Raw genomic sequence first — 27,323 nt, 5'->3', positions numbered from 1 at the left:
GAACCTTCACAGCAGCGACAGCTTTATGAGGAGCATCAGCACTGCTCTGCCTGAGCAGAACCATCACCGCCATAGGTTGTCAAATAACCCGGATTTAACCCACACAGGTAAGTCCAATGGGGTGCAGGCATGTCCTCTATGCTTACAGCTTCCCGTGGGTGTTGGTTTGATACCGTTTGGGGACAGCCAAGGAGGCATCTGCAGGCAACAAAGGTAGGTGTGTGCTTGTGTGTGTGTTTCCTATGCAGATCCTAAGCCCAGTGTCACATGAAAGTAGGAGGAGTAAGAAGGGTTCCTGGCAAATCCGGGTTATGGATTGCATTTAAAAAGGCCCCGTGGGAGTGCAATGGGCCCCTGTCTTGCTGCTTAGCAATAATGGTATGGGTTTAGGTTCTGCTGTGTGTACTGGTGGTTGACTGCCCCCCAGCCCAGAGTGTGCATGGAAAATTGTCTGGCAGCCTCCCTGACAGCAAGCAGTGATAGTGCCCATGAAGGGGACCTTGTTGGGCCCGCCCCTTTCACGGTTATCGCTTCTCGGCCTTTTGGCTAAGATCAAGTGTAGTATCTGTTCTTATCAGTTTAATATCTGATACGTCCCCTATCTGGGGACCATATATTAAATGGATTTTTGAGAACGGGGGCCGATTTCGAAGCTTGCTTCCGTCGCCCTATGCATTGACCCGATATGGCAGTATCTTCGGGTACAGTGCACCACCCCCTTACAGGGTTAAAAAGAAAGATTCCTACTTTCATTGCTACCTGCTTGCTGGCTAGCCAGCTAGCCAGCCCTGTGGGCCTTGCTGCTGCTGCAGCCAAAAAACAAAAGGTGGTGATGCTGCTGCTGCTGCTTCTGCTGCTTCTGCTTCTGCTTGTGTCTGGCCCCTGTTGGAGCGTCCAGGCACAGGACTTCTGCTGCTGCTGACTAAATGGCCTCCTTAATTGGATCATTTGAGTAGCCAGCACACCTGTGCAGGTAGGGCATGACATGATAGGCAGCTGCCTTGATAGCGGGTGGGTGCTGAATGTTCCTAATTGACAAAATAAGATTAATGCTTATGAAGAAATATAAAATCTCATCCCTTCCCCAATATCGCGCCACACCCCTACCCCTTAATTCCCTGGTTGAACTTGATGGACATATGTCTTTTTTCGACCGTACTAACTATGTAACTATGTAACATAACATGGGGGGGGGGGGGGGGGTCTCCTGGCTGTTCACACAGGTGTGTCATTGCTGTACATTGACCATGCATTGCTTCTGTGGTATTGCAAAGGCAAAGACAAATGCTTCCAGCCATCCATTGCACTAATGGATTGGTCATCAGCTGGCTGTCTATGTCCCGCATCAATATAGACCAAAGTACAGAGGGTTAGGCTATGCTATTGTGCACCTACCTGATGCATCAGAAGGTGCAAGGCCCTTGCTAAATTCTGTGCACAGACTTTGAGATCTATGCTTTAGACTGTATCTAAACCTGCTCCAACATGGACTGACATTCTGGCCTACTTTCAGCCGATGCGACTTGTCTGTCGCTGAACAGTCGCTTTTTATGTATTCAGCACCTATGTATAATGTTGTAAAAATGCTCTAGAAGCTAAAGTCGCAGAAATGTCACACATATTTGGCCTGCAACTTTCTGTGCGACAAATTCAGACAGGAAAAATCAGTATAAATCCTTAGAAAATTATCCCCCAGTGTCTCCATCTGCTGGCGGTATTGAATAAGCATTGCTGCACTGATGGGGTATGCATTAGACGAAAAAAAAGAAGAAAAAGAAGAATAATACGCCCAGAAAAGAGGCGAAAAGGAGAAAAACGTAAAAAAACGTGAAAAAAAAGTAAGAGGAAGAGAAGGGAAAAAAAGGTGGAAATGGGTTTAAAAGTGATTTCGGCGGAGAAATATATATATATATATATATATATATATATATATATATATATATATATATGCGCACACACACACATAGATATAAACGTATTCTCCGTTGAGATATTGCAGCCGCTGCTGTGTCCAGGCCCAGGAGCCTTAGCACTGTGCTGTGATGTCACTCAATACCACTGACATCACTAGGTGTAAACAACATCTCTCCTTTGCTGTGTATGTGACTATGGAGCTGTTTGGTGATGTCGTCTATTACGGCCTTCATAGAAGCAACAGGAGATTGTTGCATCCATCTTGAACCCTCAGAACTACAGTGCTATGATGTCACTCACTTCCACAGGCCTTGCAGAGTGTAAACAACAACAACCCAGCTTTGTTGTGTATGTAACCATAGGGATTTGTGATGTCACCTAGAACCTTCACAGCAGCGACAGCTTTATGAGGAGCATCAGCACTGCTCTGCCTGAGCAGAACCATCACCGCCATAGGTTGTCAAATAACCCGGATTTAACCCACACAGGTAAGTCCAATGGGGTGCAGGCATGTCCTCTATGCTTACAGCTTCCCGTGGGTGTTGGTTTGATACCGTTTGGGGACAGCCAAGGAGGCATCTGCAGGCAACAAAGGTAGGTGTGTGCTTGTGTGTGTGTTTCCTATGCAGATCCTAAGCCCAGTGTCACATGCAAGTAGGAGGAGTAAGAAGGGTTCCTGGCAAATCCGGGTTATGGATTGCATTTAAAAAGGCCCCGTGGGAGTGCAATGGGCCCCTGTCTTGCTGCTTAGCAATAATGGTATGGGTTTAGGTTCTGCTGTGTGTACTGGTGGTTGACTGCCCCCCAGCCCAGAGTGTGCATGGAAAATTGTCTGGCAGCCTCCCTGACAGCAAGCAGTGATAGTGCCCATGAAGGGGACCTTGTTGGGCCCGCCCCTTTCACGGTTATCGCTTCTCGGCCTTTTGGCTAAGATCAAGTGTAGTATCTGTTCTTATCAGTTTAATATCTGATACGTCCCCTATCTGGGGACCATATATTAAATGGATTTTTGAGAACGGGGGCCGATTTCGAAGCTTGCTTCCGTCGCCCTATGCATTGACCCGATATGGCAGTATCTTCGGGTACAGTGCACCACCCCCTTACAGGGTTAAAAAGAAAGATTCCTACTTTCATTGCTACCTGCTTGCTGGCTAGCCAGCTAGCCAGCCCTGTGGGCCTTGCTGCTGCTGCAGCCAAAAAACAAAAGGTGGTGCTGCTGCTGCTTCTGCTGCTTCTGCTTCTGCTTGTGTCTGGCCCCTGTTGGAGCGTCCAGGCACAGGACTTCTGCTGCTGCTGACTAAATGGCCTCCTTAATTGGATCATTTGAGTAGCCAGCACACCTGTGCAGGTAGGGCATGACATGATAGGCAGCTGCCTTGATAGCGGGTGGGTGCTGAATGTTCCTAATTGACAAAATAAGATTAATGCTTATGAAGAAATATAAAATCTCATCCCTTCCCCAATATCGCGCCACACCCCTACCCCTTAATTCCCTGGTTGAACTTGATGGACATATGTCTTTTTTCGACCATACTAACTATGTAACTATGTAACATAACATGGGGGGGGGGGGGGGGGTCTCCTGGCTGTTCACACAGGTGTGTCATTGCTGTACATTGACCATGCATTGCTTCTGTGGTATTGCAAAGGCAAAGACAAATGCTTCCAGCCATCCATTGCACTAATGGATTGGTCATCAGCTGGCTGTCTATGTCCCGCATCAATATAGACCAAAGTACAGAGGGTTAGGCTATGCTATTGTGCACCTACCTGATGCATCAGAAGGTGCGAGGCCCTTGCTAAATTCTGTGCACAGACTTTGAGATCTATGCTTTAGACTGTATCTAAACCTGCTCCAACATGGACTGACATTCTGGCCTACTTTCAGCCGATGCGACTTGTCTGTCGCTGAACAGTCGCTTTTTATGTATTCAGCACCTATGTATAATGTTGTAAAAATGCTCTAGAAGCTAAAGTCGCAGAAATGTCACACATATTTGGCCTGCAACTTTCTGTGCGACAAATTCAGACAGGAAAAATCAGTATAAATCCTTAGAAAATTATCCCCCAGTGTCTCCATCTGCTGGCGGTATTGAATAAGCATTGCTGCACTGATGGGGTATGCATTAGACGAAAAAAAGAAGAAAAAGAAGAATAATACGCCCAGAAAAGAGGCGAAAAGGAGAAAAACGTGAAAAAAAAGTAAGAGGAAGAGAAGGGAAAAAAAGGTGGAAATGGGTTTAAAAGTGATTTCGGCGGAGAAATATATATATATATATATATATATATATATATATATATATATATATGCGCACACACACACATAGATATAAACGTATTCTCCGTTGAGATATTGCAGCCGCTGCTGTGTCCAGGCCCAGGAGCCTTAGCACTGTGCTGTGATGTCACTCAATACCACTGACATCACTAGGTGTAAACAACATCTCTCCTTTGCTGTGTATGTGACTATGGAGCTGTTTGGTGATGTCGTCTATTACGGCCTTCATAGAAGCAACAGGAGATTGTTGCATCCATCTTGAACCCTCAGAACTACAGTGCTATGATGTCACTCACTTCCACAGGCCTTGCAGAGTGTAAACAACAACAACCCAGCTTTGTTGTGTATGTAACCATAGGGATTTGTGATGTCACCTAGAACCTTCACAGCAGCGACAGCTTTATGAGGAGCATCAGCACTGCTCTGCCTGAGCAGAACCATCACCGCCATAGGTTGTCAAATAACCCGGATTTAACCCACACAGGTAAGTCCAATGGGGTGCAGGCATGTCCTCTATGCTTACAGCTTCCCGTGGGTGTTGGTTTGATACCGTTTGGGGACAGCCAAGGAGGCATCTGCAGGCAACAAAGGTAGGTGTGTGCTTGTGTGTGTGTTTCCTATGCAGATCCTAAGCCCAGTGTCACATGCAAGTAGGAGGAGTAAGAAGGGTTCCTGGCAAATCCGGGTTATGGATTGCATTTAAAAAGGCCCCGTGGGAGTGCAATGGGCCCCTGTCTTGCTGCTTAGCAATAATGGTATGGGTTTAGGTTCTGCTGTGTGTACTGGTGGTTGACTGCCCCCCAGCCCAGAGTGTGCATGGAAAATTGTCTGGCAGCCTCCCTGACAGCAAGCAGTGATAGTGCCCATGAAGGGGACCTTGTTGGGCCCGCCCCTTTCACGGTTATCGCTTCTCGGCCTTTTGGCTAAGATCAAGTGTAGTATCTGTTCTTATCAGTTTAATATCTGATACGTCCCCTATCTGGGGACCATATATTAAATGGATTTTTGAGAACGGGGGCCGATTTCGAAGCTTGCTTCCGTCGCCCTATGCATTGACCCGATATGGCAGTATCTTCGGGTACAGTGCACCACCCCCTTACAGGGTTAAAAAGAAAGATTCCTACTTTCATTGCTACCTGCTTGCTGGCTAGCCAGCTAGCCAGCCCTGTGGGCCTTGCTGCTGCTGCAGCCAAAAAACAAAAGGTGGTGCTGCTGCTGCTTCTGCTGCTTCTGCTTCTGCTTGTGTCTGGCCCCTGTTGGAGCGTCCAGGCACAGGACTTCTGCTGCTGCTGACTAAATGGCCTCCTTAATTGGATCATTTGAGTAGCCAGCACACCTGTGCAGGTAGGGCATGACATGATAGGCAGCTGCCTTGATAGCGGGTGGGTGCTGAATGTTCCTAATTGACAAAATAAGATTAATGCTTATGAAGAAATATAAAATCTCATCCCTTCCCCAATATCGCGCCACACCCCTACCCCTTAATTCCCTGGTTGAACTTGATGGACATATGTCTTTTTTCGACCGTACTAACTATGTAACTATGTAACATAACATGGGGGGGGGGGGGGGTCTCCTGGCTGTTCACACAGGTGTGTCATTGCTGTACATTGACCATGCATTGCTTCTGTGGTATTGCAAAGGCAAAGACAAATGCTTCCAGCCATCCATTGCACTAATGGATTGGTCATCAGCTGGCTGTCTATGTCCCGCATCAATATAGACCAAAGTACAGAGGGTTAGGCTATGCTATTGTGCACCTACCTGATGCATCAGAAGGTGCGAGGCCCTTGCTAAATTCTGTGCACAGACTTTGAGATCTATGCTTTAGACTGTATCTAAACCTGCTCCAACATGGACTGACATTCTGGCCTACTTTCAGCCGATGCGACTTGTCTGTCGCTGAACAGTCGCTTTTTATGTATTCAGCACCTATGTATAATGTTGTAAAAATGCTCTAGAAGCTAAAGTCGCAGAAATGTCACACATATTTGGCCTGCAACTTTCTGTGCGACAAATTCAGACAGGAAAAATCAGTATAAATCCTTAGAAAATTATCCCCCAGTGTCTCCATCTGCTGGCGGTATTGAATAAGCATTGCTGCACTGATGGGGTATGCATTAGACGAAAAAAAAGAAGAAAAAGAAGAATAATACGCCCAGAAAAGAGGCGAAAAGGAGAAAAACGTAAAAAAACGTGAAAAAAAAGTAAGAGGAAGAGAAGGGAAAAAAAGGTGGAAATGGGTTTAAAAGTGATTTCGGCGGAGAAATATATATATATATATATATATATATATATATATATGCGCACACACACACATAGATATAAACGTATTCTCCGTTGAGATATTGCAGCCGCTGCTGTGTCCAGGCCCAGGAGCCTTAGCACTGTGCTGTGATGTCACTCAATACCACTGACATCACTAGGTGTAAACAACATCTCTCCTTTGCTGTGTATGTGACTATGGAGCTGTTTGGTGATGTCGTCTATTACGGCCTTCATAGAAGCAACAGGAGATTGTTGCATCCATCTTGAACCCTCAGAACTACAGTGCTATGATGTCACTCACTTCCACAGGCCTTGCAGAGTGTAAACAACAACAACCCAGCTTTGTTGTGTATGTAACCATAGGGATTTGTGATGTCACCTAGAACCTTCACAGCAGCGACAGCTTTATGAGGAGCATCAGCACTGCTCTGCCTGAGCAGAACCATCACCGCCATAGGTTGTCAAATAACCCGGATTTAACCCACACAGGTAAGTCCAATGGGGTGCAGGCATGTCCTCTATGCTTACAGCTTCCCGTGGGTGTTGGTTTGATACCGTTTGGGGACAGCCAAGGAGGCATCTGCAGGCAACAAAGGTAGGTGTGTGCTTGTGTGTGTGTTTCCTATGCAGATCCTAAGCCCAGTGTCACATGCAAGTAGGAGGAGTAAGAAGGGTTCCTGGCAAATCCGGGTTATGGATTGCATTTAAAAAGGCCCCGTGGGAGTGCAATGGGCCCCTGTCTTGCTGCTTAGCAATAATGGTATGGGTTTAGGTTCTGCTGTGTGTACTGGTGGTTGACTGCCCCCCAGCCCAGAGTGTGCATGGAAAATTGTCTGGCAGCCTCCCTGACAGCAAGCAGTGATAGTGCCCATGAAGGGGACCTTGTTGGGCCCGCCCCTTTCACGGTTATCGCTTCTCGGCCTTTTGGCTAAGATCAAGTGTAGTATCTGTTCTTATCAGTTTAATATCTGATACGTCCCCTATCTGGGGACCATATATTAAATGGATTTTTGAGAACGGGGGCCGATTTCGAAGCTTGCTTCCGTCGCCCTATGCATTGACCCGATATGGCAGTATCTTCGGGTACAGTGCACCACCCCCTTACAGGGTTAAAAAGAAAGATTCCTACTTTCATTGCTATCTGCTTGCTGGCTAGCCAGCTAGCCAGCCCTGTGGGCCTTGCTGCTGCTGCAGCCAAAAAACAAAAGGTGGTGCTGCTGCTGCTTCTGCTGCTTCTGCTTCTGCTTGTGTCTGGCCCCTGTTGGAGCGTCCAGGCACAGGACTTCTGCTGCTGCTGACTAAATGGCCTCCTTAATTGGATCATTTGAGTAGCCAGCACACCTGTGCAGGTAGGGCATGACATGATAGGCAGCTGCCTTGATAGCGGGTGGGTGCTGAATGTTCCTAATTGACAAAATAAGATTAATGCTTATGAAGAAATATAAAATCTCATCCCTTCCCCAATATCGCGCCACACCCCTACCCCTTAATTCCCTGGTTGAACTTGATGGACATATGTCTTTTTTCGACCGTACTAACTATGTAACTATGTAACATAACATGGGGGGGGGGGGGGGGGTCTCCTGGCTGTTCACACAGGTGTGTCATTGCTGTACATTGACCATGCATTGCTTCTGTGGTATTGCAAAGGCAAAGACAAATGCTTCCAGCCATCCATTGCACTAATGGATTGGTCATCAGCTGGCTGTCTATGTCCCGCATCAATATAGACCAAAGTACAGAGGGTTAGGCTATGCTATTGTGCACCTACCTGATGCATCAGAAGGTGCGAGGCCCTTGCTAAATTCTGTGCACAGACTTTGAGATCTATGCTTTAGACTGTATCTAAACCTGCTCCAACATGGACTGACATTCTGGCCTACTTTCAGCCGATGCGACTTGTCTGTCGCTGAACAGTCGCTTTTTATGTATTCAGCACCTATGTATAATGTTGTAAAAATGCTCTAGAAGCTAAAGTCGCAGAAATGTCACACATATTTGGCCTGCAACTTTCTGTGCGACAAATTCAGACAGGAAAAATCAGTATAAATCCTTAGAAAATTATCCCCCAGTGTCTCCATCTGCTGGCGGTATTGAATAAGCATTGCTGCACTGATGGGGTATGCATTAGACGAAAAAAAAGAAGAAAAAGAAGAATAATACGCCCAGAAAAGAGGCGAAAAGGAGAAAAACGTAAAAAAACGTGAAAAAAAAGTAAGAGGAAGAGAAGGGAAAAAAAGGTGGAAATGGGTTTAAAAGTGATTTCGGCGGAGAAATATATATATATATATATATATATATATATATATATATATATATATGCGCACACACACACATAGATATAAACGTATTCTCCGTTGAGATATTGCAGCCGCTGCTGTGTCCAGGCCCAGGAGCCTTAGCACTGTGCTGTGATGTCACTCAATACCACTGACATCACTAGGTGTAAACAACATCTCTCCTTTGCTGTGTATGTGACCATGGAGCTGTTTGGTGATGTCGTCTATTACGGCCTTCATAGAAGCAACAGGAGATTGTTGCATCCATCTTGAACCCTCAGAACTACAGTGCTATGATGTCACTCACTTCCACAGGCCTTGCAGAGTGTAAACAACAACAACCCAGCTTTGTTGTGTATGTAACCATAGGGATTTGTGATGTCACCTAGAACCTTCACAGCAGCGACAGCTTTATGAGGAGCATCAGCACTGCTCTGCCTGAGCAGAACCATCACCGCCATAGGTTGTCAAATAACCCGGATTTAACCCACACAGGTAAGTCCAATGGGGTGCAGGCATGTCCTCTATGCTTACAGCTTCCCGTGGGTGTTGGTTTGATACCGTTTGGGGACAGCCAAGGAGGCATCTGCAGGCAACAAAGGTAGGTGTGTGCTTGTGTGTGTGTTTCCTATGCAGATCCTAAGCCCAGTGTCACATGCAAGTAGGAGGAGTAAGAAGGGTTCCTGGCAAATCCGGGTTATGGATTGCATTTAAAAAGGCCCCGTGGGAGTGCAATGGGCCCCTGTCTTGCTGCTTAGCAATAATGGTATGGGTTTAGGTTCTGCTGTGTGTACTGGTGGTTGACTGCCCCCCAGCCCAGAGTGTGCATGGAAAATTGTCTGGCAGCCTCCCTGACAGCAAGCAGTGATAGTGCCCATGAAGGGGACCTTGTTGGGCCCGCCCCTTTCACGGTTATCGCTTCTCGGCCTTTTGGCTAAGATCAAGTGTAGTATCTGTTCTTATCAGTTTAATATCTGATACGTCCCCTATCTGGGGACCATATATTAAATGGATTTTTGAGAACGGGGGCCGATTTCGAAGCTTGCTTCCGTCGCCCTATGCATTGACCCGATATGGCAGTATCTTCGGGTACAGTGCACCACCCCCTTACAGGGTTAAAAAGAAAGATTCCTACTTTCATTGCTACCTGCTTGCTGGCTAGCCAGCTAGCCAGCCCTGTGGGCCTTGCTGCTGCTGCAGCCAAAAAACAAAAGGTGGTGCTGCTGCTGCTTCTGCTGCTTCTGCTTCTGCTTGTGTCTGGCCCCTGTTGGAGCGTCCAGGCACAGGACTTCTGCTGCTGCTGACTAAATGGCCTCCTTAATTGGATCATTTGAGTAGCCAGCACACCTGTGCAGGTAGGGCATGACATGATAGGCAGCTGCCTTGATAGCGGGTGGGTGCTGAATGTTCCTAATTGACAAAATAAGATTAATGCTTATGAAGAAATATAAAATCTCATCCCTTCCCCAATATCGCGCCACACCCCTACCCCTTAATTCCCTGGTTGAACTTGATGGACATATGTCTTTTTTCGACCGTACTAACTATGTAACTATGTAACATAACATGGGGGGGGGGGGGGGGTCTCCTGGCTGTTCACACAGGTGTGTCATTGCTGTACATTGACCATGCATTGCTTCTGTGGTATTGCAAAGGCAAAGACAAATGCTTCCAGCCATCCATTGCACTAATGGATTGGTCATCAGCTGGCTGTCTATGTCCCGCATCAATATAGACCAAAGTACAGAGGGTTAGGCTATGCTATTGTGCACCTACCTGATGCATCAGAAGGTGCGAGGCCCTTGCTAAATTCTGTGCACAGACTTTGAGATCTATGCTTTAGACTGTATCTAAACCTGCTCCAACATGGACTGACATTCTGGCCTACTTTCAGCCGATGCGACTTGTCTGTCGCTGAACAGTCGCTTTTTATGTATTCAGCACCTATGTATAATGTTGTAAAAATGCTCTAGAAGCTAAAGTCGCAGAAATGTCACACATATTTGGCCTGCAACTTTCTGTGCGACAAATTCAGACAGGAAAAATCAGTATAAATCCTTAGAAAATTATCCCCCAGTGTCTCCATCTGCTGGCGGTATTGAATAAGCATTGCTGCACTGATGGGGTATGCATTAGACGAAAAAAAAGAAGAAAAAGAAGAATAATACGCCCAGAAAAGAGGCGAAAAGGAGAAAAACGTAAAAAAACGTGAAAAAAAAGTAAGAGGAAGAGAAGGGAAAAAAAGGTGGAAATGGGTTTAAAAGTGATTTCGGCGGAGAAATATATATATATATATATATATATATATATATATATATATATATATATATATATGCGCACACACACACATAGATATAAACGTATTCTCCGTTGAGATATTGCAGCCGCTGCTGTGTCCAGGCCCAGGAGCCTTAGCACTGTGCTGTGATGTCACTCAATACCACTGACATCACTAGGTGTAAACAACATCTCTCCTTTGCTGTGTATGTGACTATGGAGCTGTTTGGTGATGTCGTCTATTACGGCCTTCATAGAAGCAACAGGAGATTGTTGCATCCATCTTGAACCCTCAGAACTACAGTGCTATGATGTCACTCACTTCCACAGGCCTTGCAGAGTGTAAACAACAACAACCCAGCTTTGTTGTGTATGTAACCATAGGGATTTGTGATGTCACCTAGAACCTTCACAGCAGCGACAGCTTTATGAGGAGCATCAGCACTGCTCTGCCTGAGCAGAACCATCACCGCCATAGGTTGTCAAATAACCCGGATTTAACCCACACAGGTAAGTCCAATGGGGTGCAGGCATGTCCTCTATGCTTACAGCTTCCCGTGGGTGTTGGTTTGATACCGTTTGGGGACAGCCAAGGAGGCATCTGCAGGCAACAAAGGTAGGTGTGTGCTTGTGTGTGTGTTTCCTATGCAGATCCTAAGCCCAGTGTCACATGCAAGTAGGAGGAGTAAGAAGGGTTCCTGGCAAATCCGGGTTATGGATTGCATTTAAAAAGGCCCCGTGGGAGTGCAATGGGCCCCTGTCTTGCTGCTTAGCAATAATGGTATGGGTTTAGGTTCTGCTGTGTGTACTGGTGGTTGACTGCCCCCCAGCCCAGAGTGTGCATGGAAAATTGTCTGGCAGCCTCCCTGACAGCAAGCAGTGATAGTGCCCATGAAGGGGACCTTGTTGGGCCCGCCCCTTTCACGGTTATCGCTTCTCGGCCTTTTGGCTAAGATCAAGTGTAGTATCTGTTCTTATCAGTTTAATATCTGATACGTCCCCTATCTGGGGACCATATATTAAATGGATTTTTGAGAACGGGGGCCGATTTCGAAGCTTGCTTCCGTCGCCCTATGCATTGACCCGATATGGCAGTATCTTCGGGTACAGTGCACCACCCCCTTACAGGGTTAAAAAGAAAGATTCCTACTTTCATTGCTACCTGCTTGCTGGCTAGCCAGCTAGCCAGCCCTGTGGGCCTTGCTGCTGCTGCAGCCAAAAAACAAAAGGTGGTGCTGCTGCTGCTGCTTCTGCTGCTTCTGCTTCTGCTTGTGTCTGGCCCCTGTTGGAGCGTCCAGGCACAGGACTTCTGCTGCTGCTGACTAAATGGCCTCCTTAATTGGATCATTTGAGTAGCCAGCACACCTGTGCAGGTAGGGCATGACATGATAGGCAGCTGCCTTGATAGCGGGTGGGTGCTGAATGTTCCTAATTGACAAAATAAGATTAATGCTTATGAAGAAATATAAAATCTCATCCCTTCCCCAATATCGCGCCACACCCCTACCCCTTAATTCCCTGGTTGAACTTGATGGACATATGTCTTTTTTCGACCGTACTAACTATGTAACTATGTAACATAACATGGGGGGGGGGGGGGGGGGGGGTCTCCTGGCTGTTCACACAGGTGTGTCATTGCTGTACATTGACCATGCATTGCTTCTGTGGTATTGCAAAGGCAAAGACAAATGCTTCCAGCCATCCATTGCACTAATGGATTGGTCATCAGCTGGCTGTCTATGTCCCGCATCAATATAGACCAAAGTACAGAGGGTTAGGCTATGCTATTGTGCACCTACCTGATGCATCAGAAGGTGCGAGGCCCTTGCTAAATTCTGTGCACAGACTTTGAGATCTATGCTTTAGACTGTATCTAAACCTGCTCCAACATGGACTGACATTCTGGCCTACTTTCAGCCGATGCGACTTGTCTGTCGCTGAACAGTCGCTTTTTATGTATTCAGCACCTATGTATAATGTTGTAAAAATGCTCTAGAAGCTAAAGTCGCAGAAATGTCACACATATTTGGCCTGCAACTTTCTGTGCGACAAATTCAGACAGGAAAAATCAGTATAAATCCTTAGAAAATTATCCCCCAGTGTCTCCATCTGCTGGCGGTATTGAATAAGCATTGCTGCACTGATGGGGTATGCATTAGACGAAAAAAAAGAAGAAAAAGAAGAATAATACGCCCAGAAAAGAGGCGAAAAGGAGAAAAACGTAAAAAAACGTGAAAAAAAAGTAAGAGGAAGAGAAGGGAAAAAAAGGTGGAAATGGGTTTAAAAGTGATTTCGGCGGAGAAATATATATATATATATATATATATATATATATATATATATGCGCACACACACACATAGATATAAACGTATTCTCCGTTGAGATATTGCAGCCGCTGCTGTGTCCAGGCCCAGGAGCCTTAGCACTGTGCTGTGATGTCACTCAATACCACTGACATCACTAGGTGTAAACAACATCTCTCCTTTGCTGTGTATGTGACTATGGAGCTGTTTGGTGATGTCGTCTATTACGGCCTTCATAGAAGCAACAGGAGATTGTTGCATCCATCTTGAACCCTCAGAACTACAGTGCTATGATGTCACTCACTTCCACAGGCCTTGCAGAGTGTAAACAACAACAACCCAGCTTTGTTGTGTATGTAACCATAGGGATTTGTGATGTCACCTAGAACCTTCACAGCAGCGACAGCTTTATGAGGAGCATCAGCACTGCTCTGCTGAGCAGAACCATCACCGCCATAGGTTGTCAAATAACCCGGATTTAACCCCACACAGGTAAGTCCAATGGGGTGCAGGCATGTCCTCTATGCTTACAGCTTCCCGTGGGTGTTGGTTTGATACCGTTTGGGGACAGCCAAGGAGGCATCTGCAGGCAACAAAGGTAGGTGTGTGCTTGTGTGTGTGTTTCCTATGCAGATCCTAAGCCCAGTGTCACATGCAAGTAGGAGGAGTAAGAAGGGTTCCTGGCAAATCCGGGTTATGGATTGCATTTAAAAAGGCCCCGTGGGAGTGCAATGGGCCCCTGTCTTGCTGCTTAGCAATAATGGTATGGGTTTAGGTTCTGCTGTGTGTACTGGTGGTTGACTGCCCCCCAGCCCAGAGTGTGCATGGAAAATTTTCTGGCAGCCTCCCTGACAGCAAGCAGTGATAGTGCCCATGAAGGGGACCTTGTTGGGCCGCCCCTTTCACGGTTATCGCTTCTCGGCCTTTTGGCTAAGATCAAGTGTAGTATCTGTTCTTATCAGTTTTAATATCTGATACGTCCCCTATCTGGGGACCATATATTAAATGGATTTTTGAGAACGAGGGCCGATTTCGAAGCTTGCTTCCGTCGCCCTATGCATTGACCCGATATGGCAGTATCTTCGGGTACAGTGCACCACCCCCTTACAGGGTTAAAAAGAAAGATTCCTACTTTCATTGCTACCTGCTTGCTGGCTAGCCAGCTAGCCAGCCCTGTGGGCCTTGCTGCTGCTGCAGCCAAAAAACAAAAGGTGGTGCTGCTGCTGCTTCTGCTGCTTCTGCTTCTGCTTGTGTCTGGCCCCTGTTGGAGCGTCCAGGCACAGGACTTCTGCTGCTGCTGACTAAATGGCCTCCTTAATTGGATCATTTGAGTAGCCAGCACACCTGTGCAGGTAGGGCATGACATGATAGGCAGCTGCCTTGATAGCGGGTGGGTGCTGAATGTTCTAATTGACAAAATAAGATTAATGCTTATGAAGAAATATAAAATCTCATCCCTTCCCCAATATCGCGCCACACCCCTACCCCTTAATTCCCTGGTTGAACTTGATGGACATATGTCTTTTTTCGACCGTACTAACTATGTAACTATGTAACATAACATGGGGGGGGGTCTCCTGGCTGTTCACACAGGTGTGTCATTGCTGTACATTGACCATGCATTGCTTCTGTGTATTGCAAAGGCAAAGACAAATGCTTCCAGCCATCCATTGCACTAATGGATTGGTCATCAGCTGGCTGTCTATGTCCCGCATCAATATAGACCAAAGTACAGAGGGTTAGGCTATGCTATTGTGCACCTACCTGATGCATCAGAAGGTGCAAGGCCCTTGCTAAATTCTGTGCACAGACTTTGAGATCTATGCTTTAGACTGTATCTAAACCTGCTCCAACATGGACTGACATTCTGGCCTACTTTCAGCCGATGCGACTTGTCTGTCGCTGAACAGTCGCTTTTTATGTATTCAGCACCTATGTATAATGTTGTAAAAATGCTCTAGAAGCTAAAGTCGCAGAAATGTCACACATATTTGGCCTGCAACTTTCTGTGCGACAAATTCAGACAGGAAAAATCAGTATAAATCCTTAGAAAATTATCCCCCAGTGTCTCCATCTGCTGGCGGTATTGAATAAGCATTGCTGCACTGATGGGGTATGCATTAGACGAAAAAAAAGAAGAAAAAGAAGAATAATACGCCCAGAAAAGAGGCGAAAAGGAGAAAAACGTAAAAAAACGTGAAAAAAAAGTAAGAGGAAGAGAAGGGAAAAAAAGGTGGAAATGGGTTTAAAAGTGATTTCGGCGGAGAAATATATATATATATATATATATATATATATATATATATATATATATATATATATGCGCACACACACACATAGATATAAACGTATTCTCCGTTGAGATATTGCAGCCGCTGCTGTGTCCAGGCCCAGGAGCCTTAGCACTGTGCTGTGATGTCACTCAATACCACTGACATCACTAGGTGTAAACAACATCTCTCCTTTGCTGTGTATGTGACTATGGAGCTGTTTGGTGATGTCGTCTATTACGGCCTTCATAGAAGCAACAGGAGATTGTTGCATCCATCTTGAACCCTCAGAACTACAGTGCTATGATGTCACTCACTTCCACAGGCCTTGCAGAGTGTAAACAACAACAACCCAGCTTTGTTGTGTATGTAACCATAGGGATTTGTGATGTCACCTAGAACCTTCACAGCAGCGACAGCTTTATGAGGAGCATCAGCACTGCTCTGCCTGAGCAGAACCATCACCGCCATAGGTTGTCAAATAACCCGGATTTAACCCACACAGGTAAGTCCAATGGGGTGCAGGCATGTCCTCTATGCTTACAGCTTCCCGTGGGTGTTGGTTTGATACCGTTTGGGGACAGCCAAGGAGGCATCTGCAGGCAACAAAGGTAGGTGTGTGCTTGTGTGTGTGTTTCCTATGCAGATCCTAAGCCCAGTGTCACATGCAAGTAGGAGGAGTAAGAAGGGTTCCTGGCAAATCCGGGTTATGGATTGCATTTAAAAAGGCCCCGTGGGAGTGCAATGGGCCCCTGTCTTGCTGCTTAGCAATAATGGTATGGGTTTAGGTTCTGCTGTGTGTACTGGTGGTTGACTGCCCCCCAGCCCAGAGTGTGCATGGAAAATTGTCTGGCAGCCTCCCTGACAGCAAGCAGTGATAGTGCCCATGAAGGGGACCTTGTTGGGCCCGCCCCTTTCACGGTTATCGCTTCTCGGCCTTTTGGCTAAGATCAAGTGTAGTATCTGTTCTTATCAGTTTAATATCTGATACGTCCCCTATCTGGGGACCATATATTAAATGGATTTTTGAGAACGGGGGCCGATTTCGAAGCTTGCTTCCGTCGCCCTATGCATTGACCCGATATGGCAGTATCTTCGGGTACAGTGCACCACCCCCTTACAGGGTTAAAAAGAAAGATTCCTACTTTCATTGCTACCTGCTTGCTGGCTAGCCAGCTAGCCAGCCCTGTGGGCCTTGCTGCTGCTGCAGCCAAAAAAACAAAAGGTGGTGCTGCTGCTGCTTCTGCTGCTTCTGCTTCTGCTTGTGTCTGGCCCCTGTTGGAGCGTCCAGGCACAGGACTTCTGCTGCTGCTGACTAAATGGCCTCCTTAATTGGATCATTTGAGTAGCCAGCACACCTGTGCAGGTAGGGCATGACATGATAGGCAGCTGCCTTGATAGCGGGTGGGTGCTGAATGTTCCTAATTGACAAAATAAGATTAATGCTTATGAAGAAATATAAAATCTCATCCCTTCCCCAATATCGCGCCACACCCCTACCCCTTAATTCCCTGGTTGAACTTGATGGACATATGTCTTTTTTCGACCGTACTAACTATGTAACTATGTAACATAACATGGGGGGGGGGGGTCTCCTGGCTGTTCACACAGGTGTGTCATTGCTGTACATTGACCATGCATTGCTTCTGTGGTATTGCAAAGGCAAAGACAAATGCTTCCAGCCATCCATTGCACTAATGGATTGGTCATCAGCTGGCTGTCTATGTCCCGCATCAATATAGACCAAAGTACAGAGGGTTAGGCTATGCTATTGTGCACCTACCTGATGCATCAGAAGGTGCGAGGCCCTTGCTAAATTCTGTGCACAGACTTTGAGATCTATGCTTTAGACTGTATCTAAACCTGCTCCAACATGGACTGACATTCTGGCCTACTTTCAGCCGATGCGACTTGTCTGTCGCTGAACAGTCGCTTTTTATGTATTCAGCACCTATGTATAATGTTGTAAAAATGCTCTAGAAGCTAAAGTCGCAGAAATGTCACACATATTTGGCCTGCAACTTTCTGTGCGACAAATTCAGACAGGAAAAATCAGTATAAATCCTTAGAAAATTATCCCCCAGTGTCTCCATCTGCTGGCTGTATTGAATAAGCATTGCTGCACTGATGGGGTATGCATTAGACGAAAAAAAAGAAGAAAAAGAAGAATAATACGCCCAGAAAAGAGGCGAAAAGGAGAAAAACGTAAAAAAACGTGAAAAAAAAGTAAGAGGAAGAGAAGGGAAAAAAAGGTGGAAATGGGTTTAAAAGTGATTTCGGCGGAGAAATATATATATATATATATATATATATATATATATATATATATATATGCGCACACACACACATAGATATAAACGTATTCTCCGTTGAGATATTGCAGCCGCTGCTGTGTCCAGGCCCAGGAGCCTTAGCACTGTGCTGTGATGTCACTCAATACCACTGACATCACTAGGTGTAAACAACATCTCTCCTTTGCTGTGTATGTGACTATGGAGCTGTTTGGTGATGTCGTCTATTACGGCCTTCATAGAAGCAACAGGAGATTGTTGCATCCATCTTGAACCCTCAGAACTACAGTGCTATGATGTCACTCACTTCCACAGGCCTTGCAGAGTGTAAACAACAACAACCCAGCTTTGTTGTGTATGTAACCATAGGGATTTGTGATGTCACCTAGAACCTTCACAGCAGCGACAGCTTTATGAGGAGCATCAGCACTGCTCTGCCTGAGCAGAACCATCACCGCCATAGGTTGTCAAATAACCCGGATTTAACCCACACAGGTAAGTCCAATGGGGTGCAGGCATGTCCTCTATGCTTACAGCTTCCCGTGGGTGTTGGTTTGATACCGTTTGGGGACAGCCAAGGAGGCATCTGCAGGCAACAAAGGTAGGTGTGTGCTTGTGTGTGTGTTTCCTATGCAGATCCTAAGCCCAGTGTCACATGCAAGTAGGAGGAGTAAGAAGGGTTCCTGGCAAATCCGGGTTATGGATTGCATTTAAAAAGGCCCCGTGGGAGTGCAATGGGCCCCTGTCTTGCTGCTTAGCAATAATGGTATGGGTTTAGGTTCTGCTGTGTGTACTGGTGGTTGACTGCCCCCCAGCCCAGAGTGTGCATGGAAAATTGTCTGGCAGCCTCCCTGACAGCAAGCAGTGATAGTGCCCATGAAGGGGACCTTGTTGGGCCCGCCCCTTTCACGGTTATCGCTTCTCGGCCTTTTGGCTAAGATCAAGTGTAGTATCTGTTCTTATCAGTTTAATATCTGATACGTCCCCTATCTGGGGACCATATATTAAATGGATTTTTGAGAACGGGGGCCGATTTCGAAGCTTGCTTCCGTCGCCCTATGCATTGACCCGATATGGCAGTATCTTCGGGTACAGTGCACCACCCCCTTACAGGGTTAAAAAGAAAGATTCCTACTTTCATTGCTACCTGCTTGCTGGCTAGCCAGCTAGCCAGCCCTGTGGGCCTTGCTGCTGCTGCAGCCAAAAAACAAAAGGTGGTGCTGCTGCTGCTTCTGCTGCTTCTGCTTCTGCTTGTGTCTGGCCCCTGTTGGAGCGTCCAGGCACAGGACTTCTGCTGCTGCTGACTAAATGGCCTCCTTAATTGGATCATTTGAGTAGCCAGCACACCTGTGCAGGTAGGGCATGACATGATAGGCAGCTGCCTTGATAGCGGGTGGGTGCTGAATGTTCCTAATTGACAAAATAAGATTAATGCTTATGAAGAAATATAAAATCTCATCCCTTCCCCAATATCGCGCCACACCCCTACCCCTTAATTCCCTGGTTGAACTTGATGGACATATGTCTTTTTTCGACCGTACTAACTATGTAACTATGTAACATAACATGGGGGGGTCTCCTGGCTGTTCACACAGGTGTGTCATTGCTGTACATTGACCATGCATTGCTTCTGTGGTATTGCAAAGGCAAAGACAAATGCTTCCAGCCATCCATTGCACTAATGGATTGGTCATCAGCTGGCTGTCTATGTCCCGCATCAATATAGACCAAAGTACAGAGGGTTAGGCTATGCTATTGTGCACCTACCTGATGCATCAGAAGGTGCGAGGCCCTTGCTAAATTCTGTGCACAGACTTTGAGATCTATGCTTTAGACTGTATCTAAACCTGCTCCAACATGGACTGACATTCTGGCCTACTTTCAGCCGATGCGACTTGTCTGTCGCTGAACAGTCGCTTTTTATGTATTCAGCACCTATGTATAATGTTGTAAAAATGCTCTAGAAGCTAAAGTCGCAGAAATGTCACACATATTTGGCCTGCAACTTTCTGTGCGACAAATTCAGACAGGAAAAATCAGTATAAATCCTTAGAAAATTATCCCCCAGTGTCTCTGTCACGATGCCGGCTGGCAGGAGGTGGATCCTCTGTGCCAGAGAGGGATTGGCGAGGACCGCGCTAGTGGACCGGTTCTAAGCCACTACAGGTTTTCACCAGAGCCCGCCGCAAAGCGGGATGGTCTTGCTGCGGCGGTAGTGACCAGGTCGTATCCACTAGCAACGGCTCACCTCTCTGGCTGCTGAAGATACTGAAGAAAGGCGAGGTACAAGGGAGTAGGCAGTAGCAAGGTCGGACGTAGCAGAAGGTCGGGGGCAGGCGGCAAGGTTCGTAGTCAGGGGAGATAGCAAAGGTACTGGTACACAGGCTATTAAACACACAAGGAACGCTTTCACTGGCACTAAGGCAACAAGATCCGGCAAGGGAGTGCAAGGGAGGAGACTAGATATAGCCAGGGAACAGGTGGGAACCAATTAAGCTAATTGGGCCAGGCACCAATCATTGGTGCACTGGCCCTTTAAGTCTCAGGGAGCTGGCGCGCGCGCGCCCTAGAGAGCGGAGCCGCGCGCGCCAGCACATGACTGCAGGAGACGGGAACGGGTAAGTGACCTGGGATGCGATTCGCGAGCGGGCGCGTCCCGCTGTGCGAATCGCATCCCCAACGGCCATGGCAGAGCAGCGCTCCCGGTCAGCGCTGACCGGGGAGCTGCAGGGAGAAAGACGCCGTGAGCGCTCCGGGGAGGAGCGGGGACCCGGAGCGCTAGGCGTAACAGTACCCCCCCCCTTAGGTCTCCCCTTCTCTTTATCGGGTAACTGCCTCCCCTGGGATGAGGACACCGGGAAAGGATGGAGGGATTCCTCAACGGCAGGCAGAACCGCAGGAGTAGGAATGGGGAGAGAGGGCAGAGGGCGAGACCTGGCACGGGGCAGTGTGACACCAGGACGAGGGCCATGAGGGGACACAGAAGCTTGCCTGATGGAACTGGGAGGGGGGGAAGGGCATTTCCTGTGGCAGGCAGAGTCCTTAATGACCTTAGGGGGACCGGATACAGGAGGAACCACAGAGTTACGGCAAGGGTTACTGGGAACCGGTTTTAGACAGTTCTTGGAACAAGAGGACCCCCAACTCTTGATCTCCCCAGTGGACCAATCCAGGGTTGGGGAATGAAGTTGAAGCCAGGGAAGTCCAAGGAGAATCTCCGAGGTGCAATTGGGGAGGACCAAAAGTTCAATCCTCTCGTGATGAGATCCGATGCTCATAAGAAGGGGCTCCGTGCGGAAACGTATGGTACAGTCCAACCTGGCTCCGTTGACCGCGGAAATGCGGAGTGGCTTGACAAGACGGGTCACCGGAATACGGAATTTATTCACAAAGGAGTCCCGAATAAAATTCCCAGAAGCTCCAGAGTCCAGGCAGGCCACGGCTGAGAGGGGAGAGCTGGCTGAAGTGGAAATCCGAACAGGTACCGTGAGACGTGGAGAAGCCGACTTGGCATCAAGAGACGCCACACCCACGAGAGCAGAGTGCGAGCGTGCGTTTCCCAGACGTGGAGGACGGATTGGGCAATCCACCAGAAAATGTTCAGTACTGGCACAGTACAGACAAAGATTCTCTTCCTTACGGCGATTCCTCTCTTCCAGGGTCAGGCGAGACCGATCCACTTGCATGGCCTCCTCGGCGGGAGGCCTAGGCGCAGATTGCAGTGGAGACTGTGGGAGAGGTGGCCAGAGATCTAAGTCTTTTTCCTGGCGGAGCTCTTGATGCCTCTCAGAAAAACGCATGTCAATGCGAGTGGCTAGATGAATGAGTTCATGCAGGTTAGCAGGAGTCTCTCGTGCGGCCAGAACATCTTTAATGTTGCTGGATAGGCCTTTTTTAAAGGTCGCGCAGAGAGCCTCATTATTCCAGGAAAGTTCTGAAGCAAGAGTACGGAATTGTATGGCGTACTCGCCAACGGAGGAATTACCCTGGACCAGGTTCAGCAGGGCAGTCTCAGCAGAAGAGGCTCGGGCAGGTTCCTCAAAGACACTTCGAATTTCCGAGAAGAAGGAGTGAACAGAGGCAGTGACGGGGTCATTGCGGTCCCAGAGCGGTGTGGCCCATGACAGGGCTTTTCCAGAGAGAAGGCTGACTACGAAAGCCACCTTAGACCTTTCAGTAGGAAACAGGTCCGACATCATCTCCAAGTGCAGAGAACATTGCGAAAGGAAGCCACGGCAAAACTTAGAGTCCCCATTAAATTTGTCTGGCAAAGACAGGCGGAGGCTAGGAGTGGCCAGTCGCTGCGGAAGGGGTGCAGGAGCTGGCGGAGGAGATGGTTGTTGCTGCTGTAGCTGAGACTGAACTTGCTGTAGCTGTGACTGTTGCTGCTGTTGCTGTGACTGGAGCTGCTGTAGCATGGTGGTCAAGTACGACAGCTGGTGCTCTTGTCGGGCGACCAATGTAGGGAGGTCGGCGGCAGCTGGCAGAGGAACTTCAGCGGGATCCATGGCCGGATCTACTGTCACGATGCCGGCTGGCAGGAGGTGGATCCTCTGTGCCAGAGAGGGATTGGCGAGGACCGCGCTAGTGGACCGGTTCTAAGCCACTACAGGTTTTCACCAGAGCCCGCCGCAAAGCGGGATGGTCTTGCTGCGGCGGTAGTGACCAGGTCGTATCCACTAGCAACGGCTCACCTCTCTGGCTGCTGAAGATACTGAAGAAAGGCGAGGTACAAGGGAGTAGGCAGTAGCAAGGTCGGACGTAGCAGAAGGTCGGGGGCAGGCGGCAAGGTTCGTAGTCAGGGGAGATAGCAAAGGTACTGGTACACAGGCTATTAAACACACAAGGAACGCTTTCACTGGCACTAAGGCAACAAGATCCGGCAAGGGAGTGCAAGGGAGGAGACTAGATATAGCCAGGGAACAGGTGGGAACCAATTAAGCTAATTGGGCCAGGCACCAATCATTGGTGCACTGGCCCTTTAAGTCTCAGGGAGCTGGCGCGCGCGCGCCCTAGAGAGCGGAGCCGCGCGCGCCAGCACATGACTGCAGGAGACGGGAACGGGTAAGTGACCTGGGATGCGATTCGCGAGCGGGCGCGTCCCGCTGTGCGAATCGCATCCCCAACGGCCATGGCAGAGCAGCGCTCCCGGTCAGCGCTGACCGGGGAGCTGCAGGGAGAAAGACGCCGTGAGCGCTCCGGGGAGGAGCGGGGACCCGGAGCGCTAGGCGTAACAGTCTCCATCTGCTGGCGGTATTGAATAAGCATTGCTGCACTGATGGGGTATGCATTAGACGAAAAAAAAGAAGAAAAAGAAGAATAATACGCCCAGAAAAGAGGCGAAAAGGAGAAAAACGTAAAAAAACGTGAAAAAAAAGTAAGAGGAAGAGAAGGGAAAAAAAGGTGGAAATGGGTTTAAAAGTGATTTCGGCGGAGAAATATATATATATATATATATATATATATATATATATATATATATATGCGCACACACACACATAGATATAAACGTATTCTCCGTTGAGATATTGCAGCCGCTGCTGTGTCCAGGCCCAGGAGCCTTAGCACTGTGCTGTGATGTCACTCAATACCACTGACATCACTAGGTGTAAACAACATCTCTCCTTTGCTGTGTATGTGACTATGGAGCTGTTTGGTGATGTCGTCTATTACGGCCTTCATAGAAGCAACAGGAGATTGTTGCATCCATCTTGAACCCTCAGAACTACAGTGCTATGATGTCACTCACTTCCACAGGCCTTGCAGAGTGTAAACAACAACAACCCAGCTTTGTTGTGTATGTAACCATAGGGATTTGTGATGTCACCTAGAACCTTCACAGCAGCGACAGCTTTATGAGGAGCATCAGCACTGCTCTGCCTGAGCAGAACCATCACCGCCATAGGTTGTCAAATAACCCGGATTTAACCAACACAGGTAAGTCCAATGGGGTGCAGGCATGTCCTCTATGCTTACAGCTTCCCGTGGGTGTTGGTTTGATACCGTTTGGGGACAGCCAAGGAGGCATCTGCAGGCAACAAAGGTAGGTGTGTGCTTGTGTGTGTGTTTCCTATGCAGATCCTAAGCCCAGTGTCACATGCAAGTAGGAGGAGTAAGAAGGGTTCCTGGCAAATCCGGGTTATGGATTGCATTTAAAAAGGCCCCGTGGGAGTGCAATGGGCCCCTGTCTTGCTGCTTAGCAATAATGGTATGGGTTTAGGTTCTGCTGTGTGTACTGGTGGTTGACTGCCCCCCAGCCCAGAGTGTGCATGGAAAATTGTCTGGCAGCCTCCCTGACAGCAAGCAGTGATAGTGCCCATGAAGGGGACCTTGTTGGGCCCGCCCCTTTCACGGTTATCGCTTCTCGGCCTTTTGGCTAAGATCAAGTGTAGTATCTGTTCTTATCAGTTTAATATCTGATACGTCCCCTATCTGGGGACCATATATTAAATGGATTTTTGAGAACGGGGGCCGATTTCGAAGCTTGCTTCCGTCGCCCTATGCATTGACCCGATATGGCAGTATCTTCGGGTACAGTGCACCACCCCCTTACAGGGTTAAAAAGAAAGATTCCTACTTTCATTGCTACCTGCTTGCTGGCTAGCCAGCTAGCCAGCCCTGTGGGCCTTGCTGCTGCTGCAGCCAAAAAACAAAAGGTGGTGCTGCTGCTGCTTCTGCTGCTTCTGCTGCTTCTGCTTCTGCTTGTGTCTGGCCCCTGTTGGAGCGTCCAGGCACAGGACTTCTGCTGCTGCTGACTAAATGGCCTCCTTAATTGGATCATTTGAGTAGCCAGCACACCTGTGCAGGTAGGGCATGACATGATAGGCAGCTGCCTTGATAGCGGGTGGGTGCTGAATGTTCCTAATTGACAAAATAAGATTAATGCTTATGAAGAAATATAAAATCTCATCCCTTCCCCAATATCGCGCCACACCCCTACCCCTTAATTCCCTGGTTGAACTTGATGGACATATGTCTTTTTTCGACCGTACTAACTATGTAACTATGTAACATAACATGGGGGGGGGGGGGGGGGGGTCTCCTGGCTGTTCACACAGGTGTGTCATTGCTGTACATTGACCATGCATTGCTTCTGTGGTATTGCAAAGGCAAAGACAAATGCTTCCAGCCATCCATTGCACTAATGGATTGGTCATCAGCTGGCTGTCTATGTCCCGCATCAATATAGACCAAAGTACAGAGGGTTAGGCTATGCTATAGTGCACCTACCTGATGCATCAGAAGGTGCGAGGCCCTTGCTAAATTCTGTGCACAGACTTTGAGATCTATGCTTTAGACTGTATCTAAACCTGCTCCAACATGGACTGACATTCTGGCCTACTTTCAGCCGATGCGACTTGTCTGTCGCTGAACAGTCGCTTTTTATGTATTCAGCACCTATGTATAATGTTGTAAAAATGCTCTAGAAGCTAAAGTCGCAGAAATGTCACACATATTTGGCCTGCAACTTTCTGTGCGACAAATTCAGACAGGAAAAATCTGTATAAATCCTTAGAAAATTATCCCCCAGTGTCTCCATCTGCTGGCGGTATTGAATAAGCATTGCTGCACTGATGGGGTATGCATTAGACGAAAAAAAAGAAGAAAAAGAAGAATAATACGCCCAGAAAAGAGGCGAAAAGGAGAAAAACGTAAAAAAACGTGAAAAAAAAGTAAGAGGAAGAGAAGGGAAAAAAAGGTGGAAATGGGTTTAAAAGTGATTTCGGCGGAGAAATATATATATATATATATATATATATATATATATATATATGCGCACACACACATAGATATAAACGTATTCTCCGTTGAGATATTGCAGCCGCTGCTGTGTCCAGGCCCAGGAGCCTTAGCACTGTGCTGTGATGTCACTCAATACCACTGACATCACTAGGTGTAAACAACATCTCTCCTTTGCTGTGTATGTGACTATGGAGCTGTTTGGTGATGTCGTCTATTACGGCCTTCATAGAAGCAACAGGAGATTGTTGCATCCATCTTGAACCCTCAGAACTACAGTGCTATGATGTCACTCACTTCCACAGGCCTTGCAGAGTGTAAACAACAACAACCCAGCTTTGTTGTGTATGTAACCATAGGGATTTGTGATGTCACCTAGAACCTTCACAGCAGCGACAGCTTTATGAGGAGCATCAGCACTGCTCTGCCTGAGCAGAACCATCACCGCCATAGGTTGTCAAATAACCCGGATTTAACCAACACAGGTAAGTCCAATGGGGTGCAGGCATGTCCTCTATGCTTACAGCTTCCCGTGGGTGTTGGTTTGATACCGTTTGGGGACAGCCAAGGAGGCATCTGCAGGCAACAAAGGTAGGTGTGTGCTTGTGTGTGTGTTTCCTATGCAGATCCTAAGCCCAGTGTCACATGCAAGTAGGAGGAGTAAGAAGGGTTCCTGGCAAATCCGGGTTATGGATTGCATTTAAAAAGGCCCCGTGGGAGTGCAATGGGCCCCTGTCTTGCTGCTTAGCAATAATGGTATGGGTTTAGGTTCTGCTGTGTGTACTGGTGGTTGACTGCCCCCCAGCCCAGAGTGTGCATGGAAAATTGTCTGGCAGCCTCCCTGACAGCAAGCAGTGATAGTGCCCATGAAGGGGACCTTGTTGGGCCCGCCCCTTTCACGGTTATCGCTTCTCGGCCTTTTGGCTAAGATCAAGTGTAGTATCTGTTCTTATCAGTTTAATATCTGATACGTCCCCTATCTGGGGACCATATATTAAATGGATTTTTGAGAACGGGGGCCGATTTCGAAGCTTGCTTCCGTCGCCCTATGCATTGACCCGATATGGCAGTATCTTCGGGTACAGTGCACCACCCCCTTACAGGGTTAAAAAGAAAGATTCCTACTTTCATTGCTACCTGCTTGCTGGCTAGCCAGCTAGCCAGCCCTGTGGGCCTTGCTGCTGCTGCTGCAGCCAAAAAACAAAAGGTGGTGCTGCTGCTGCTTCTGCTGCTTCTGCTTCTGCTTGTGTCTGGCCCCTGTTGGAGCGTCCAGGCACAGGACTTCTGCTGCTGCTGACTAAATGGCCTCCTTAATTGGATCATTTGAGTAGCCAGCACACCTGTGCAGGTAGGGCATGACATGATAGGCAGCTGCCTTGATAGCGGGTGGGTGCTGAATGTTCCTAATTGACAAAATAAGATTAATGCTTATGAAGAAATATAAAATCTCATCCCTTCCCCAATATCGCGCCCACACCCCTACCCCTTAATTCCCTGGTTGAACTTGATGGACATATGTCTTTTTTCGACCGTACTAACTATGTAACTATGTAACATAACATGGGGGGGGGGGGGGGGGGGGGTCTCCTGGCTGTTCACACAGGTGTGTCATTGCTGTACATTGACCATGCATTGCTTCTGTGGTATTGCAAAGGCAAAGACAAATGCTTCCAGCCATCCATTGCACTAATGGATTGGTCAT

The 27,323-nt window shown here is 47.7% G+C and overlaps 11 non-coding genes across 11 annotated transcripts; all 11 read left to right on the top strand.

The window, feature by feature from the left end:
* The first annotated feature begins 526 nt into the window (after positions 1 to 526).
* Positions 527 to 717, top strand: LOC130334812 (U2 spliceosomal RNA). The gene has a single exon (XR_008876555.1). It is a non-coding gene; the product is annotated as a U2 spliceosomal RNA (small nuclear RNA).
* Positions 718 to 2,821: 2,104 nt separating this feature from the next.
* LOC130334811 (U2 spliceosomal RNA) lies at positions 2,822 to 3,012 on the top strand. Its single transcript, XR_008876554.1, has one exon. It is a non-coding gene; the product is annotated as a U2 spliceosomal RNA (small nuclear RNA).
* Positions 3,013 to 5,095: 2,083 nt separating this feature from the next.
* Positions 5,096 to 5,286, top strand: LOC130334810 (U2 spliceosomal RNA). Its single transcript, XR_008876553.1, has one exon. It is a non-coding gene; the product is annotated as a U2 spliceosomal RNA (small nuclear RNA).
* Positions 5,287 to 7,368: 2,082 nt separating this feature from the next.
* Positions 7,369 to 7,559, top strand: LOC130334809 (U2 spliceosomal RNA). The gene has a single exon (XR_008876552.1). It is a non-coding gene; the product is annotated as a U2 spliceosomal RNA (small nuclear RNA).
* A 2,094-nt stretch (positions 7,560 to 9,653) lies between these two features.
* LOC130334808 (U2 spliceosomal RNA) lies at positions 9,654 to 9,844 on the top strand. The gene has a single exon (XR_008876551.1). It is a non-coding gene; the product is annotated as a U2 spliceosomal RNA (small nuclear RNA).
* A 2,101-nt stretch (positions 9,845 to 11,945) lies between these two features.
* LOC130334807 (U2 spliceosomal RNA) lies at positions 11,946 to 12,136 on the top strand. The gene has a single exon (XR_008876550.1). It is a non-coding gene; the product is annotated as a U2 spliceosomal RNA (small nuclear RNA).
* A 2,094-nt stretch (positions 12,137 to 14,230) lies between these two features.
* LOC130334825 (U2 spliceosomal RNA) lies at positions 14,231 to 14,422 on the top strand. Its single transcript, XR_008876567.1, has one exon. It is a non-coding gene; the product is annotated as a U2 spliceosomal RNA (small nuclear RNA).
* Positions 14,423 to 16,514: 2,092 nt separating this feature from the next.
* Positions 16,515 to 16,705, top strand: LOC130334806 (U2 spliceosomal RNA). Its single transcript, XR_008876549.1, has one exon. It is a non-coding gene; the product is annotated as a U2 spliceosomal RNA (small nuclear RNA).
* Positions 16,706 to 18,795: 2,090 nt separating this feature from the next.
* On the top strand, positions 18,796 to 18,986 carry LOC130334803 (U2 spliceosomal RNA). Its single transcript, XR_008876547.1, has one exon. It is a non-coding gene; the product is annotated as a U2 spliceosomal RNA (small nuclear RNA).
* Positions 18,987 to 24,237: 5,251 nt separating this feature from the next.
* On the top strand, positions 24,238 to 24,428 carry LOC130334802 (U2 spliceosomal RNA). Its single transcript, XR_008876546.1, has one exon. It is a non-coding gene; the product is annotated as a U2 spliceosomal RNA (small nuclear RNA).
* A 2,097-nt stretch (positions 24,429 to 26,525) lies between these two features.
* On the top strand, positions 26,526 to 26,716 carry LOC130334801 (U2 spliceosomal RNA). The gene has a single exon (XR_008876545.1). It is a non-coding gene; the product is annotated as a U2 spliceosomal RNA (small nuclear RNA).
* Positions 26,717 to 27,323: the final 607 nt, after the last annotated feature.

This window comes from Hyla sarda, unplaced genomic scaffold, assembly GCF_029499605.1.
Source record: "Hyla sarda isolate aHylSar1 unplaced genomic scaffold, aHylSar1.hap1 scaffold_445, whole genome shotgun sequence".
NCBI classification, from domain to species: Eukaryota; Metazoa; Chordata; class Amphibia; order Anura; family Hylidae; genus Hyla; species Hyla sarda.
Note: the sequence above shows the minus strand (reverse complement) of the source record. Positions and strands in the feature narration are given on the sequence as shown.